Here is a 14,157-nt window from a genome sequence, read left to right as displayed (position 1 = left end):
GATAATGAACTCCAGTACAGAGCCAAAATACTTGGCACATCACACTGATTCCTTTAGGCTTGGAGATTCAGGAGTACATTTGCATGGGATTTATAACCACAGGTTTATAAAACGCTGGGCGGCATTTTGCCTGTTTTCTCGGGGGATGGGGCAGAAGTGGGGGAGTAAAGTCTCCCCATGGCTGGTGCAGGTAAGGCTTGTGTGGTGACGATAACAACTGGGTCTCCTAGCTGACACAGAAAACTGGGACCCTAGAGATCATGCTGGAGGACTGTGAATTTGCAGCTGTAATCTGATGCTCAAAGGCATCCAGATAAAGCTAATACGACAGTTCAGGAAGAAGTGATGCTTAATACCTGCTTTAAGCTTTTGCTTTCTATTGTGAAAACTGCACTGTATGGTACCTCCTGAGTGGGGAGCCTTGTGTTGACCCATGGCACGCACAAACCTAGGTGACAGAGAAGTGCTTTACAGAGACTTTATTATAAAAATTAATTTATAATATAAAAATCAATATATACTAGGAAGTATAAGGTTTAAACATTCTGGCTGTGGAGTCTGCCTGCTTACAAATCCCAGTTCTACCACTTGTTAGCTGTTTGGCCTTTGGAATTACATTGTCGGCAAATAAAAATTTCTCTAAACCTCTTTTGTGCCATTGTAAAATGGAGAAAATCATAGTTCCTGCCTCATGAAATTGTTGTGAGAACCAAAGGACCACTAATGGCCCTTGTGGAATGCTTAGCACAGGGCCCAGATCTATAAATGCTCTGTAAATACCAGATTTTCTTTAAAATGCCAACTTTAATAAGTAAAATTTCAGCCAGATTTATTCCAATGGTAACTTGCTATTCACAGTGGAAATGTCAAAATGTATGGTATAGAAAAACCTGAGTATCAGCACCCAATTAGGTTTTAAACTGCAAGAGACCATATTACACAACTTCACAAAAAACAAGAGAGACCTGATCATACCCCCGTCCCCCACTCCTGGATCCCAAAAGACCTTATTTCTAGGACTTCAAACCAATTGCTGAAGGGTTTTGACAAAATTCCAGGGCTCAATTTAACAGGACCTTACCTCCCGGTCATATACAGATAGCACCGTGAACAGGGTTGCTGCTCCAGGATTGCTGAGTACAGGGTTCCAGAAACAAGGCTTCAGCTGACCCTGGGTGAACCTCCATTTCTGTTAATGTCCTCCAGCCAAAGCGCACCAGGAACACACCTGTGGTTGAAAGAGTGGGGTTTAAGGTGCGATGCAGAGAGGAGATAGCATACCACAGGCAACCATGGGGCATCTCAGCAAGAGGGAATTGAAAAGGACTTACTTTAGGATTTGGGCTCATGTTAGGTGATTTGGGGGGAGAATTCAAGGAAGTGAGGGCTCTGCTCTGGATTGAATGCTGCCAGCAAGTGGGGATTATTCTGCGACTGGGTATCTTAATACATCCTGTCTCTAAGGTGGGAGGGAGGAATGAGATAAGGCTCAGGTGTTCATTGGAAGCAGCAGCCACTCATTTTATCCAGGAGAGGGTCTGGTATTTTTGAGGTTTGCACAGTGCTCTTGTTTTTGTCTGTGCTTAGACAAGATTACAGAGGGGTCTTGTTTTTTGCCTCACTTTGTCATGGCCACCAAGTGGCCCCTTGTTGGGTGCTGGTTCTTTGAGAGATTGTGCTCAGCAGAACACCATGGCTCAGCTGTGAGAACCAGGCCGGTCCTGCCAACACCAAGGCTGTGTGTAAGTGTCAGTTTCCAGATGCCAGGTGCCTGCTTTTCTTTTTATTGTATTTTTGGTACTTAATATATTTGTTGGTACATTTTAGTGAAGCAGGCTATGAGCATTTAAGTCCCCATTAAAAGGCCATTTGGAAACTGTGTGACCCTAGGAAAATTATTTCACTTTTGGGGGTGTCAGTATTTTCCACACTTTATAGGTGAGGCATGACGCCGACCTCCCAGGGGTCTTGTGAAAATTAAGGAGATAATGCATGTTCTTGGCAAATAGTGATTTAGGAACATTAGCTGTTTTTTGAGCCCCTCTGTGTAGTTCTGCCTCCACAGCTGTCTGATTTTAGAACATTGATCAAACACATTTCCTCATTTTGCCTCATTTTATTTCCTGGCATCATGGGACTATTAAAAACACTTGTAAATATCATGATCCAAAGAGCTGCAAGAGGCCTAAGGTTATTTCTTCTTTTGTGCTCACTTGTAGGAAATACTCTTGTGCCCCTGAAGCCATCACTACCACTGTTACCACTATGATGGTGTCAAAGAAGAAGAGCCAGAGAGTCCGGCTGCTATGCAAGTCACAGCACGGGAGCTCACACGGCTTGTGCGTGGCCAGGCTGCCATCCAAATGCCCAGGAATCCTGGCCGTCTACTCATCAGTGAATGTGTGTTAAAGGCACAAATGAATGAATGAACATGAACAGTGATGCGGGTTCATTTCTCAACACACACTCCATCAAGTTGGTATTTTCTTTGTCCTTTGACACCAATATTCAAATGGGCTCCACTGTGCAGGTTACTGAGTCATGCTCAACACTTCTACAGAAAGGATGCTCTGAGTGAGATTATCTGTGGGTCCCAAGAGTTAGCAGTGTGGATGGGGAGCAGGCCCCTATCTCCTCTTTCCACTGTCCTGGAGGTAGGCAACCACACCCACATCCATCTCAGGCCATCAGTCACATCAGACACAGATGTGTTCAGCCCTGTTGCTCATTTGATAAGAGAGTGTCCTTTGTTCTACTTTGGGGCTTATGATGTTTCCTGTTCTCCTTCCACAACTCCCTTTATATGTTCCTTTTGCCTTTCTTAGAACATTTTTTATTACTAAGTGGCAATATAACAAAATAGTGAGGGCATGTGGAAAGTGCTCGAGAGAATGCTGAACCTCAGAGAAAAACATGTTTAATACAATAGCCATACACATTTTGTTCTTGAACTTGTTTTTTAAAATTAACCATGTATTCTGGCTGTCTTTCCAAGGCAGAACATAAAGATCTCCTGTATTTCTATGAATGGTTACATGGTATTTCATTATACAGCTATATCAACTTAACTATCTATACTTCTGCTGGTAAATTTTACTTCCTTTAGAAAATAATATAGACTTCAAGTACCATTGGCATATCTCTGACACTTTCCGGGCATTATGTATGTGTGGATTTTGACTTAATGTCATTAAAGCATTTCTTCTTTATACTTTTTTGCTCCCTCTGTCCCCAATTTTCTATAATGAGTATATGCTACTTACATAATATCAGTGTGTGGATTTTGACTTAATGTCATTAAAGCATTTCTTCTTTATACTTTTTTGCTCCCTCTGCCCCCAATTTTCTATAATGAGTATATGCTACTTACATAATATCAGAAAAAAAAACTTATTTAAAAATAGTATTCATTTCATAAATATTTTCCTCAGTTCTGAATTCCAGTGGCACTTATTGCTATTAATACACCATTTAATATTTGATTATGTTTTATCTCTTCAATTAAATAGTATGTTCCTTGAGCACACAGACTACATTTCAATAATAATAATTGACTCAGAACCTCTATGCATCAGGTACTTGACATGTACACATGATCTCATTTAACCCTCACAAAACCCCTGCAAAATCAGTTACCTCTTTCACTAATGAGGAAAATAAAGCTCAGAAAATTTAAATGATTTGTTCAACTCAGTTGAACTGGGATTAGAAGCAAGGTCTCTGTGATTCCTGTACCTCTGCCCTTTTCACTATTCAGAATCCTCCGCAGCATCTAGCACAGGACATGCAACTTATATTTAGTTAAAACTTCTTGGCTTAACTGTGGTGGAGAACAACACTTGCTCTACAGTCCTATCCCAAGCAGCATACCCAAGCCCATCTCCTGACAACCAAGTCTATAAGATATGATCTGCCCGCTGTATTTCCATTAATCCTTCTTTTCTTTATAGTATTAGCAACTGGATTCTTTCCAGCATAATGGCTTTGAGATGCCACAACATGGAAGGAGAAAAGCCAACTGGGGAAAAAGTGAAATGAGAAGCGTGAGCTGAGACGGGGGTGAAGTTCAGTAGATCACGAGGGATGACTCTTGTGGAGCCGCGGGTGTTGGTTGATACTGAAATGTGGGGTGCCTATTAATTATCCCCCTTATCTAAAAGTTGTTCATTAGAACTCTTAATCGCCTTGTCATAAAAGAGGGCTTGAATTGTGAACTGCTGGGCAAGTGGAAACTCTGGACTTTTTAATGTTTTTGAACAGGCGATTCCTTAGGAAAACAACCACGCCTCAAGGTAATCTCATCCAGGCCTCTAGAAAGCAAGCCACACATGTCCTTAACTGTAAGTTCTTACTTATTTAGATTTTTTTCTGAATGTCTTTTCAATATCTAGGGGAATTTGGATTCTAGAACTCACAAATTGCAAACTCCTGTGGGGTAATTTGGAAAAAGAATAGATGCAGGAAATAGCTGACAGAGTTAGAGCCCATTGCAAGGATGTCTTAGGAAAGATAAAAGCAAATGGAGGAAAGTAAATTTGGCCTTGGGACGGCCCGGTGTGCCTGAGAGAAGCCAGGGTGAGGTGAGGGCAGGGGCCTTGGCATGAAGTGAACAGGAGAAGGACTGAGGTGACAGAAAATGTTGGGGGTCAAGACTGAGTGGGGGCACCCTGGGAGTTAACCACTCCAAGTCTTAAAGGGGGAAAAACACTCAACATTTGGTTCAGGAAAGAAGTGCACTGCAGTCTGAGGATTGTCTGTTTAAGAAAAAAACCCAATGGATGAACAAGCTTGTTTTCAAAATTGCGGTGATCATGGATATTTTCTAGTAAGCAAGTGATGATACTGTGAAATAATAATATAGCACCTTTATTAGTTATTTACAATATGTAACTATTATTACTATTGTCTGCAGTTTGCATTTTTTTGTAGGTTTATTTTAGTGGATGTACAATATTTATTAGGCCTTCTCTTCTTACATTTCTCTTCAATTCAACTTTTATAAATAAGGTTTTAAGTTTTTTTTCCACTAGAAATTTCTTCTAAGAGGTTTTAGAAACCCAAACCCAATGTTTAGGCAAAGTCTTCTGCTTTAGTAATAATATCAAAAGGATGTAAAAACAACAAAAAATAGACATGGCACAAAAGAATAAATACAAATGCAATATTTGCCAAGTCAGCTTCATTTAAAAACATTTGAAGTGCCGGCCTGTGGCTCACTTGGGAGAGTGTGGTGTTGGTAACACCAAGGCCATGGGTTCAGATCCCTATATAGGGATGGCTGTGTTGTTCACTTGAGAGAGTGTGGTACTGACAACACCAAGTCAAGGGTTAAAATCCCCTGACCGGTCATCTTTTAGAAAAAAAATAAAAAAATAAAAATATTTGAAAATGACAGCCCTAGTTTAAATGAAAAAGTAGTCAGGGCTAAGCAAAACGTCTGCTGTAACAAAATGCATTGTGGGGCTACCCAGATACCCATTTCCAGCTTCCTCTCTCTTGCCTGTTGGAAATACTCACTTCCTGCTTACCCAGACTCACTCGTAGCTAGGAATGTCCAGATGGCAGTTTTGGCTGATGACCAGTACATGGAAGTTTTCGGGGTCAAGGAGGGAAGAGTTTGGGGAAGGCTTTTTTTTTTTCCATAAAAAGGAGAGAGATAACTGTTACTCCCCTTTCTCTCCTCTTTTTCACATGGATGCAGGTTAGTTGCACACTATTGTGATATTCATCTCATGACCAAAAAAAAGAAAGGACAAAAAACATTATTCACAGGATGCAGATCCTGATGTCACTGTACTGTGCAACCAGAGTTGGCAGCTGCTGATTGCTAGAGTGCTTTTTATATAAGAGTAAACCTGAACCATATGGTTACAGAAAATTTTCTGTTACTTGAAGCTGAAAGTGTTCCTGATTCATAGTATTCCAATTTTCTTATTTTCTCATCGACAAACAGTTAGCCCATTTGTGGAATTATATTAACAGTTGATAGCACCCATGGAAAGTATATATTATTTTAGCTTTGTCTTTTCTTCTCATGCATTCCCAGGTCTTATTTTCAAGACTCATAATATTTTAAATTGATATCCATATTATACGTTGTTCTATCTGAAATTATTTCTCTGTGTTTGATATTGAAAGAGAACAAAGAAATTTTGTGAAAGTCAGGGAAAATCCTATTTATGTCAGGAGTTTTCATAGCCTTCTTCACTGATACTCAGCGCTAAACACTCAGTATAGATCCTCAGCTCATCCTAACACTCTGATGTAAGGTGGCAGGCTGGAGTTCTATACATCTTATAGGTGGAAAAATGGACTCCAATCGACAAAAGTTCTTTTGCAAAATTTCACAACAAATCAAACTTTGAGGAATAGTAGAACTTGGCATTATATTAAAAACCATCAAATATTTTCTTAATCTTTTAAGTTCTGAACAGGTACCAGAGCTCTGGATTTATTTTACCTATTTATTACATCTTTTACCATATAGATCTATGTCCTTCCTTCTTTTCTTTCTCTTTTAATTCCATCCTTTCAACCTTTGAGCACCTGCCTGTTTTCAGTTGAGTGTATTGTAAACTCCAACGAGAGGCAAAAAATTAAAAAGAACATTAAACGATTGTCTCTTTACGAGTTATGTCTTGAGTTTCTCTTCTCCATTTAGGTGACTTTACTTTATCCTCAGATGAAAGAATGAGATTCTGTTTTACTGTCACATTTTGGATGTGGGATCTGGACTTGGAGACAGAGCCCTGGGCTGGACTTCAGAGTCTCGGGGGAGCCTTTGCTCCCTGGGTCTTCTTTTCTCCGTCTGCCAATTGAGGGCGTTGGGCTGAGTGGCTCCAGGACCCTTTCCAGCACGCCCATCCCTAGGATTCTGTGGTTCATGCTTTCGGTGTCCTGGTCTTATTCATGAGTGACTTGAGTGTTCCTTGCTGCTCTGCAGTGTTGTCCTTCTGCTTGTACAGCTGTGGCGCATGCTGAGTGTTTTGATTCTATTCTCGGGTAACTTTTATTTCTCTTTAGCTTTCCTCTGTTTTGTTTGTTTGCCTAAGGACTTTCCTCCCTTACATCCTTTGCCATGTGTTCTTTCACTGAATTCTTTCTGCACATTTTTTCCCACTGTAGCTCTATCTCGCACTATATCTTTTTTGTGACCTCTGCGTCAGAAGATAGGCCTAGGTTCTGGCCTGAAGGCCGCTGGTGTTCTTTCAGGATCTCCTCTGCCAAAGACAGCTGGAGCCGGAGAAATGGAAGCCTTGCCAAAACTGGTTTTTCTTTTCTTTGCTAAACGATTTTGGCATCTGCTCCATTACATTCCTCTTCTCCCCTTTTATTTTCTTTCTTTTTTCTTATTTTCCATAAAACTAGTAAGCTTATAACTACTTTCTCTACGATTACTTTTAAGCTTTAAATACTCAACATTCTATATTTTCTCTATGGGTAGAAAACAGCTTGTTGTGGGGGTCATAGTCCCAAAGCAGGATCAAGGTATGGGACATAAGTTTAAGGTGCTACATGGATGAACATCTTTTACCTGAATATTATGTATTAATTTTAATGTGGGTCATCATAATGTTCTTGACCTGCAAGATGTGGCCGTGGGTGGGGATGGCTGCCGCTCAAAATGGCAAATGCCTATGGTATCACTCTAGTGGTGAAATATTTCCAGATTTTATAACTTTGAACCCATTAACCAATAAGGAATAATACAAATGGCTCCAGACTGTTTACCCAAGTGATTACAGTGACGTTTGGTAAAGATACGTGTATTTCATTCTTCACAAATGATAAAACTTCTATAACTAATTCAAGGGCAATTACATTTTAAAGAAAAATATTGATTTGCTAAGCATTTTGAAAATAGCCAGGTGCCCTGATATATGAGGGTACTTCAAAGAGTTTGTGAAAAATTGGAATTAAAAGGTAATACATATCTTTCCATGAACTTTTTGAAGACTACTTATAATAACTGAAAATGAAATTTGATGTATCTGGTTGAAAGAGCATTTTATAAGCCCTTCCTCCTCCCCCCATGAATGTGTGTGCCAGTTTTTTTGTTTATTAAAAAAAAAAAATGCTGCATTCTCCTTGACTCCTTTTGTTATGTAGGGAAAAACAGAATTTGAGTCCAAAGCTCTACATTCAAGTCTCTGTCCTTCTACTTAAGACTGCTGCATGACCTTAAGTATTCATGAAACTAATCTGGACCTGCTTTTCTTACAGGTTAAGGTGGGGGTTAATACATAAGACAAAGTATGTGAAGGTGTTTTTAAAACTGTGAAGTGCTGTAAAACACAACGTATTGTTATCTCCAAGTCTTCTGTCCAGACACCAAGTCATTCTTCCCTTCCAAGTTTCCCATGCCTTTCCTTATTTCCTCCCCAAAGCTCACCTCCAAAATGGTACAGGAGTCAGAGTCTGGGACATTCTGCTGTCCATTAAAGCCTTGATAGCTCCTTATTTTTTTATTTTGTTTTGTAAACACAAAATGAAGTCTCATTAATTTGGGGAGGAGCTAGTGAAAATTACAGGAATAAAAGAGTAATTCAATGTGCTAACACGCTATCTCATTATGTTGTTTCCATTATAGCAAGAGTTTCATGTGTCTCCCATAGGTACTCACTAATATTAAACAAGATGTAAGAGAAGCCTTCAGTGGATATTTAGTTCAGTGTGTATGTGTCTGTATGTTGGGGAGTGGGGGTTGGAGGAGATGCTCAAAATGTATAAGGAAAAACTAGAGCAGACACTCTTACCTGGGGCTTCATGAGTTTCTTAAGGTGTCCACAGATGGACTTTCAGAAGGTCGTTGAAATTGTATACAAAATTTGTGCATATGTACATGTGTATATTTTCTACAGAGAGGATCCGTTGCTTTCATCAGATTCACAAGGAATCTGTAACTTAAAAAAAAACAAAAACAAATTAAGAGCTGAGTCAGAGAACATGGCCAGGCTATAGATAGTCAGACTAAATGGCACACAGACTACTACCTGGTGAGCTTAGTCAGAAAAAGCTTTTCAAAAGAATGATTGAGTTAGGTCCAGAGCCAAGAAAAGTTTTTGCTGGGTCTGCTCTATGGGTAGATGAGCATTACAGTAAGAAGTTGTAACATCCAGCACGTCACTAGTTGGGAAAGCTTTAGAAAAGTGGATTAGTCATAATTCCTAATTTAACTGTTTAACCTAGTAATCAGACTTCAATTTCAATATATTTTGAAGCTTACCTAAATAAAATGCAAAGTTCAAACGAAATTACATAATTTGGGGGAAGCAAAAGAAAGTGTGAAAGTAAAGATAACTTAAGTGGGATTTTTGACCAGCTGACCTCCTTTTCCCCATCCTGCCAATTTACTGTATAAATAAGCTTTTTTTTTTTTCCTAGTGAGTCCACATTCTCAACTATTTCCTCAGTAAATATATATTTATGGAGTCCTATTCTGTTGATGGCAACTTGTGTAGAATTTAAATGTTGCCTGTGACCTTATTTAATACTTCTCTGGAGAATCAGGAGGCAGAGGGAGCCGAGCATGAGCTCGGGTGGCCCTCCATTCAGAGCTCAAGTGCCACCTCTGACACTGTCACTGTCTCCACACTGGGGGTCAGCTCCCTAACCAAACTTAGCCAAGATCTCCCATGAACACAATGGGAATTTGGTGTCTTCCTTTATTTTTTAAAAATATTTTATCTCATGTTAATTTGGTTGTGTAAGGTTGATCTGAGTCTCTTGAGTCTGCAGGTTATAGCATGGCAATGTTTTGTTGTCAAATGAGTGGTATAAATATTGTTTTAGAGGCTGAAGGGATAGTTTGGGGCTACAATAATAAATTAAAGCTTCATGAAGGGTGGCTTCAGCCAAGTGTTGAATCTGGAGTAGGACTAGCACAAAACTGTGATAAGAAAGATACTTTCATTTTCGAAAGTTGGTTACTATTATTATTTTTAAACTATGCTTTAAGTGAATCTTTCAAAGTTACTGGTAATGCAAAGGTGGTTGTTAGCCCAGCTCAAGTCAAATGATTACACATTTTAAATTGATATTAATTAATGAATATTTTCCTTCTTTCTCTTAAAGTAAGACATTAACAGAATGAAAATATTCCCTTTAGAGAATTATACATGTATGGAGACTGAACCTGTGCAGAATTCTTTATGACAACTCTGGGACTACCATTTGTTGATAATAGTAAATTTGTTTTTATTTTATTTTATTTTTCAAATTTATTTTACTTATTGAATCAAAATCGATTATACATATTTTTGGGGTTGAACATTGAGATATGTTGATCAAAGCAATATTACTAGGATATATATATTGTTACAAGTTGTACTTATTCTTTATGCCCCTTGTCCAATCTCTCCCTATCCCCTGTCCCTCCTCCTCTCCCACCACTGGTAACTCTAGATTTCCTCTCTCCTTCTGAAAGAATAATGTTTACTCTGTTAACTTGTTGCTGAGATGATTTGTCCAATGCTGAGAGGTGTGATCAGGTCCCCCAATATTATCATAGAGCAGATGCTTCTTCTGTTACTCTGAAATGGGCTTTGTGGAAAGAGACGTCCTCTTCTTTTCTTTATCTCTGCTGGTGATTCTCCTCGTGTGAATGCACTCCAGTGGTTGGCGGACCATCGGCGTGGTGGTTGTGGCATCTAGCCACTTTCATGGCAGCCATGGTTATTGTGGTGGCTGTGGTGGACCACCCACATGGAGGTGCTGTTTTTGGTATCCTCCTTGGCACTGGCGGTGTGCCTGGTTGTGGGGTGTGTCTGGTCCCTTTCTCCATGCCTCTGGTCCCTGAGCAGGCCCCAAGGCACTGGCGCCATGTGCTTGGTTGTGGAAAACGTGTCCGGTCCCATTCTCCATGCCTCTGGTCCCTGGGCGGGCCCTGAGGTGCTGGCGCGGGGTGCCTGGTTGAGGGAAGGTGGTCTGGTCCCCTTCTCCGTGCCCTGGGTCTCTGGGCAGGCCTCAAATAATAGTAAATTTGAGTATAATTTTATGGTTGGCAAAGTGCTTTGGGATGAGGTTAAGATATTGGCAGAAAGTATAATATAGGTCACAAGGCAGCACGTAACTTGTATTGCAAGGTACAAAGGTGAATACCTTTTATAGATGGGGAAAAATGTGCAGAGAAATTCAATTACTTGCCTCTAGGTTATTGATAAGTTAAACTCTTTTCCTCAGCTTCCACGATGTTGTGCCTTCTGGCTCTGACCTTTCTGGTTCCCTGTCCTCTATTTCCTTCACTAGCATCTCTTTTTCTACTCCTTCCCTATCCTGCCTTCTTCCTTCTTTCCTTGTTCTTTTCTTTTTTTGTCTACAGCCATACCACCTTGAACGTGCCCAATCTCGTTTCCTTGTTTTAATCCATGCTTTCACTTGATCATGTCAGGGTTTCAAACCCATGATGGCTGTAAATCTTATCTCTGGACTTTACTGTTTTCCTAAACTGTAGAGCTCCTTTCTTAATTACCTGCTGGACATTTCCATCTGAAGGTCCTATCTGTCCCTCAAGCTCAGCATGTTAAAAACAATACTCATTATCCATTTTGCCAAATCATCTCTTCTTCCTGAACTCTTTAACTCTGTTAATGACATTATCAAACTCTCATCAAAATAATAAAAGTTCTCATGTAATGTAATATAACCTCCTACTAAAATAATAAAAGTTTTCTCATGCAATGGGTGCTTTACTTATATTGTTTTCTAAACCTTTGAAGAACCTGTGAAGTAGGCTCTTTCTTTCATTCCTCCCGTATTTTCCTTATCCCTGGCTGAGGATCAGTGTCAGAGATCTGGCTCCCAATGACAGCTCCTGAACAGATTAGCAGAGGTGAATCGAGGTACCATTGAAGCAAGTTACTTCATGCCAGTTTTCCTAATATGTAGAGTCAGAGGGAGAGTAACTATCTGCTTAAGAGGAGAAATACCTTCAGGGCAGGAAGAAGAGAACTTAGGTCAAGAGGCAAGTGAACTGGCAGCTGAGGGAAAGTAAGTTGAGAGAGTCCCCATCTGATGGTCTCTACAAGCATTTCACTGAACAGTGAGAGGGCATGGCCATGTCGTAAGGCCAGAGGAGAGTGGCGAGCATGCACACAGCTTCTCTCAAGTATGCGACAGTTGGTTAGGGACAATGAGGAGGGAAGCTTTCACAAGGTGAATGTCTGGGAGAGGGAAGTTGAAGTTTAGGACTGCAGAGGTGGAGCAGTTCCCAGTGGCTGCAGGAACCGCAGAGAGAGTTAACAGAGTGGGTAGCTGCAGTGGGGGGGAGGGGAAGGTCACTAGAATCAAGAAAATGGAATGTGCGTCATCCACTTCAGACAATAGAATTTACTAGGATGGTGGCAGATTAGAAGATGGTGAATAGGTGCCAAAATTTTAAAAAATAAGGGCGGTGGAGAGAGTGACCAGGAGGTGGGTATTGGATAGCCACGGGGACAGCTGCAAGGTGGCATCACTGGATAGCATGAGGGACACTCCACTGTATGTAATGTTTCTGTTCTCCCTGATGTTTGTATCTTATTTTTGTTCATCTTGCACAAGGTTCCCAAAGTCATCTTTGCAAAGAATAGATCTGATCCTGCCAGTCCCTACCTCAGCATCCTTCAAACTGTTTCTATTGTCTGTGCAAAAAGTCTCAACTTCTAATTCAAAATTTAAGTGAGCTTTCTTCACCTTTTCTTCCCAGCCCTATTTTCTTTCATTATTTTTATTTTATTGACACACAATAATTGTACATGTTTATGGGACACATTGTGACATTTCAATACGTGTCTTTGGTGTGATGATTCAAAATACTCTCTTCTTGCTTATTTGAAATATACCATATATTATTGTTAACCATAGTTATCTATGTATTGGAACACTGGAGCTAATTCCTCTCACCGACCTGTAATTTTGCACCCATTGACCAACCTCTCTCCATTCTCCCATCCCCTACACTTCCTAGCCTCAACAAACCACAAGCCTACTCTTTCCTTCTATGAGATCAACTTTTTTAGATTTCACCAATGAGTGGGATTATGTAGTATTTGTCTTTCTGTGCCTGGCTCACTTCACTTAACATAATGACCTCCAGTTCCATCCATGTTGCTACAAATGACAGGATTTCATTTAAAAAATTTTTTTTATGGTGAAATAGTATTCCACTGTGTAAATACATCACCTTTTCTTTATCCATTTGTCTGTGATGGACACTTAGGTTGATCCCATATCTTGACTGCTGTGAGTAGTACTGCAGTAAACATGAGTGTGCAGGTGTCTCTTCAACATACTGATGTTTCCTTTGGGTATATATCCAGTAGTGAGATTGCTAGATCATATGGTAGTTTTATTTTTAATTTTTTGAGGAATCTTTGTACTATTTTCCATAGTGGTTGTACTAATATACATTCCCCAAAACAGGGTATGAGTCCCTCTTTCTCTATATCCCATGCCAGCATTTGTTATTTTTTGTCTTTTTGATAATAGCCATTCTAGCTTGGGTGAGATGATATTTCATTGTGGTTTTGATTTGCATTTCACTGATGATTAGTAATGTTGAGTATTTTTCCATATACCTGTTGTCCTTTTGTTTGTCATCTATTGAAAAATATTGTTTCAGATCTTTTGCCCATTTTAAAAATTGGGTTGTTTGCTGTTTTGCTATTGAGTTGTTTGAGTTTTTTATATGAGGAGACTTCAAAAAGTTTGTGGAAAACTAGAATTAGAAGACAACACAAATTCTCCTTTGAACTTTTTGAAGCATCCTCATATATCCTGAATGTTAGCCCCTTTCAGATGTGAAGTTTGCAAATATTTTCTCCCATTCTGCAGGATGTCTCTTTGTTTTGTCTCTCTATGCAGAAACTTTTTAGTTTGATGTAATTCCATTTGTCTATTTTTGCTTTTTTTGCTTGTGCTTTTGAGGTCTTATTTAAAAGATTTTTGCCCAGACCAATTTCATAAAATCCCAGTCCTGTTTTCTATCACAGTCCTCTTATAATCCCATGTATCGGTCAGACTGGAGTATCTGCTCTTCTCTTACCGTAAAATCCTCTTTCTGGCCTCCGTGCATTTAGGTGTTCATGCTGCCTCTGTGACTGGAATGACTTGGCTTCCATTTCTCCTGGATGAAATGCTGTTTACTACATGATGCCAACACTGATCCCCCCGTTTCTC

This window comes from Galeopterus variegatus, unplaced genomic scaffold, assembly GCF_000696425.1.
Source record: "Galeopterus variegatus unplaced genomic scaffold, G_variegatus-3.0.2 Scaffold5516, whole genome shotgun sequence".
Lineage (NCBI taxonomy): Eukaryota > Metazoa > Chordata > Mammalia > Dermoptera > Cynocephalidae > Galeopterus > Galeopterus variegatus.
Note: the sequence above shows the minus strand (reverse complement) of the source record.